At 34.5% G+C, this 4,732-nt stretch overlaps 1 pseudogene; it reads right to left on the bottom strand.

Annotated features, from left to right (window-relative positions):
• Positions 1-1,849: 1,849 nt before the first annotated feature.
• LOC111898277 (protein-tyrosine sulfotransferase-like) lies at positions 1,850-4,697 on the bottom strand (annotated as a pseudogene).
• Between the last annotated feature and the right edge of the window lie 35 nt (positions 4,698-4,732).

The raw sequence follows: 4,732 nt of genomic DNA, 5'->3' as shown, positions 1-4,732 counted from the left end.
AGTCTCTAGCTTACTTATTTTTATAAAGGAATAATTGAAATAGAGTTTGTAGTTTTGATTATATTTGAAGTTTATGTTTAGTGGGTACCCGTAAACCGAATCGTGGTTACCCGTCTTCATACGGTTCGGTTCAGTTTTTTTGCCAATTCGGTTCAGTTTCGGGTAGTGCACATGAGGTACCCGCCCCGCAATCACGATTCATAATTTTATTACTAACCGAGCCTAACCACCCCGCGAACACCCTACTAGCAGCTCCTATGATGCCAAGATAAATCCCATATGCTTGAAGGTACGAACCTATCAGGTTCTCTTGGCTATCTGATTCGTACTTGGAAATTCGGTTAATTCCTAAATCCTATCAGATGCTTGGGAGGAAGACCAACGTTTCCTTCTGAAGTAAGAAACTCATATCATATGGGTAATCTTAGTAGAAGACTTCATTCTCCTTTTATCTCGAATAACTAACCTAAACATATAACTTCTATCTACTAGTGTTTCACTCTACTGATTCTTAACATAGAAACTGAAATTTGAAATTCTCTTCCTACTTCTGTCTTGTGGGTTGGTTCTCCCCTATTTGGGTTCAACCCATTTCATAAGCATGTATTCCACCCTCCCCCCACCCCCCGCCACAAAACCTTTAAAATAGTGAAAATAGGAACCGTGTACTCACTCTAGTAGCGTATTCTGAAGCATCCAAGCCATTGCATCCAAATCTTTGTGCCATTGAGAGGATATTCGAAATGGATTTAGAGGTGTAGAGAGAGGGTTTGGAAGATTGATTGGGTGAGAAAACCATAAGTGAGTACCTCTATTTATAGTTGATGTGCGAGTGACACACTTCATGTTTGGCGTGCACTTGCTTCGTGGCTCCGTCCAGATCCTTCCAAATGTCACACTTTTGATGGTCCACGTCTCCTTAATCTTCGATGAATCTTGGTGTCAGGTGTGCGCGTCGGCCATGACGCGCACCCCTAATTCTTTTAACAAAATTCATATCTTCCTCATATGAATCTTGTTTTTTAAACTCTTTATATATTTGTGTAGCTCTCTACTAGTACTAAAACTTTCCTTAAGGTTGCGTTGTCAAATTTTGACTTTGCTTTTAACTTGTTTTTTATATATTTCTGAAAATCGTATCTCCTTTATATGAACTCCATTTTTGACCTTCTTCCTTTCAAATTGCTTATGTCACGGGTCACTACGATTTTCCTTTTAGTGGCATTAATCGAAACTCAAGCGATCCCAACACGTTATTTTAATGCTAATAGCGTTATTAACGTGGTTGGTTCTTATTTTTACAAAAATCATAACTCCTCCTATGGGAGTCAGATTTTTGCAACACTTATATCCTCAGAATCACTTTGTTGTGTACTTTTCCGAATACACTAACCATCATTTAACTTTTTGGTCTCTCATTTCTGACTCTATTATTATTATTATTTAACTAATCATATCTTCCTTCAATATGAAAAGTTATATCATTATCATTAGTTGGTGCTAATCTTTAGTGATAATTGGTGATGGAAAATTCCCAATTGTTACATTCTCCCCCTATTTTTGGAATTGCCTCTTTGAAATTCGGACCTTATGGTAATCTTAAGTGGGAGACCAGTTTCTTAATTAGGAACTCGATTCGTTTTTCCTACTTATTGGGATAAACAAATTTCCTTTTTAGTTTCCTACTTCTATTTCTTCAACTTTATCATTAGCATATAATATTTGTCTTTTTAAATCATATTTGCTCTTTATCCTTATTTTATACCAATAGGAGACCTAAATCTCTTATCTTAATATTGGTGTGGATTCCTGGAAGGATTTCTATTTTTATTTATCTATCACAATCATGTACTCAAAATAGACCTTTATATTTATATAATAATGTCGAGTATAATTTTAAGGGTTTTTAATCCCCTTGTTCGATCGTTACATGATTATTCCTAAGAGTCAGATTCCTAAACCTCTTTATTCTAACTATTAATACTCCTTTCTACTGGATTGGTTCACTCTTGCAAACGTTGTCGATGTGTCTTGGCCTTTCGCAGTTGTTACACTTAAGATTCTAACAACTACCCAGATGATGAATTCCACAATTACCGCACAAGGGAAATATTCCCAAGTATCCCCTTGGTGAAGTGGGTAATCTATCATGAGGCTTTCTTTCCTCTTTTTCCTTGAATAGGGTTGACTAAACTTTGCCTTGACGATTCCTCCCCACTTGTTCTTAAGCTCTTTGGACTTCTTCTTCTTACACCCTCTTGTGTTCTGGGGCATAGGATCCTTGAGACTCAAGGCTAAATATTTAGCTTGCTCATAAGTAATGGGCTGCTGCAACTGCACTTTGACTCTGATATGGGGAGCGAACCCTTGGAGATACGCATTGCAATCTATTTTTTTGCATGCTCAAGTACCTGTTTGAGTTGAAGTTCAGTCATGTTGAAGGAAAAAAGGTTATGATAATCACTACTTAAGCATATTAAGTCACTAATATGAAAGAGCTAAAGTTTTTCTTTTTTTAAAAAAAGAAAATTACCAAGTATTTATTATTACCTGATCATCAATTGTGTATCATTGTGGAATTGGAAACTGAAGGACCCTATTCTGAATCACAAGAAGTAAAAGCTTTAGAAATGCTTATTAAAAAATAGGGGAAATATATAACAAATAACTAAGAAATAAAAATAACAAAGATATACCTGATGTATTATTACTATTATTATTATTATTATTATTATTATTATTATTATTATTATTATTATTATTATTTACAGTTGATGCCATTAACTGAGAAGTAAATTGTGCTCCAACAACATTTGCAAACATTGTAGCAGATTCTCTATGATCCTCTGTGATTTCAACATATAACATATCATCCAACCTTTTCTGCAACAAATCAACATTAAAAAGATAAACTTTTAGTTTTAGATTAGAAGGGTATTTTAGTAATTTACCTTTGCAACTTCAAGCACATATTTCCCAAGAATCTCATGTGTTATTACACATTGGCCAAGTTCATGTGCCTCACGAATATTAGAATTATTTGTCAAACATGCAACCTTTTTACAAAAAAACATTTAGCCACAACAACAAATAAGACAAAAATGTCAACTTGTTTGTAAAATTTTATACCTGGAATGTAGCACCATTGTGAACAATATCCATAGCTACAGGGTGATTAATGTATTCATGTAATGGCATAACAATTTCCTCCATATCATATGAATCACTCCCATATGTATAATGTGGGCCCCTTCTCTTTTTTTCATCTCTCTGTTCATTACATAACAAATTAACTCAATATCTTATTGTCTAATCTGCTTTACTGTTTAAAAAGACATAAATACCCGAGTGAAAAGATCCTCTCTCATCCAAGGAACAAGATTCTTCCATGGCCAAATCTCAAGAGTGCTTATGCCACCATTTTTGGAACGTATTCTTGAAGACATTTTCAATATCGAGGTCAAATTTGGATGCACTAAAAACCTAGGAGCTACTTCTATTGAAAATTCATAAGCACTGAAAACTCGCTCAATAGGGTTCCTTAAGATTATTACTACTGAAGTTTTCTCTGTTGGAAGTTTGGACATCATGCTATAATCATCATGAGTTACCAATAGTCTGCAACCTGGTTTGCTTCACAAGAACACAAAAAGGTTTAAAATTTAGTGATTTAGAAAAGAAAATTATAATAAGCAAATATAAGTGTAGCAATTGTGAAACTTACTGGGGATTAAATCGTAATTTTTTCGTAAGATTGAGGGCATTCTAGAGCACTAGAATAGAGTTTCTTTAAGAAGCTGTTGAGATGAAGTAAATACAGAAAAGATTATGTAATGTTCATACTTCATAGTCTTTAGAAAAACGGAATGCTTGAAGAAAGGGAAAGAAGTTACCAATGGAAATAAGTTCGGCCTCCAGTTCTTGGGACATGAAGGAAAAAGAGCAAGTCCTTAACAATATGACCATCGTTGGTGTCTGAATGAAGTGAAGAAGATGCCCATTGCTTCACTAAATTTTTGCAATGCTCGAAGTCATATGAGCTGGAAGATGGATGAACTATGGGCGAATCAGATAACCATTGGAATAATTATGAATCAAAATGAAGAATTCTTCATTCATGGAAGACTATGTTCTATGAGTAATTGAGTATCCTTCTTCATAGAAGAATCCATAAAAGTATGAGGAGATTAAGTATAACAGCATACCTATGGCAAGAAGAATCAGCATCAAAGCAAGTCTTAGAGCATGGCCCATTCTCCATTCACAGAACTCCAAATCGACAATTTCAACCAGTCAACAAGAGCACTAACTAAAAGCTAAAACAAATTATATCCTTTTCCATAAAAAACGCATTAACAAATGAAAAGTACTAAAAGAGTAAGAAAACAAAAAACAACAATTAACATTTACTTTATTCGACTTAAAAGGCTAAAACCTCAAACTTCAATTCTCCCTATTATATGTTTGCAGTAATTTGATATCTGAAAACAATACATTACCTAATCAACGAACCCTAATAAGGAAGGATACATGGAGGGGCCATGGACTGAGGGTTTGTTGGAATGTATTGGAAAGTGATAATTGGGGGAGAAAATCAGGGTTACATTAAACTAAGCGACTTGTCTTCCTCTTTTAACTTGCAGACCTTGATTTTGTTTTTGAGTACCTCCTACTGTATAATGAAAAGAAGTTTTGATAATCACTACAAATTCCTTAAAGGATGTAAAGTTCT

The sequence above is a fragment of the Lactuca sativa genome, chromosome 9 (genome assembly GCF_002870075.4).
Source record: "Lactuca sativa cultivar Salinas chromosome 9, Lsat_Salinas_v11, whole genome shotgun sequence".
Classification (NCBI taxonomy): Eukaryota; Viridiplantae; Streptophyta; class Magnoliopsida; order Asterales; family Asteraceae; genus Lactuca; species Lactuca sativa.
Note: the sequence above shows the minus strand (reverse complement) of the source record. Positions and strands in the feature narration are given on the sequence as shown.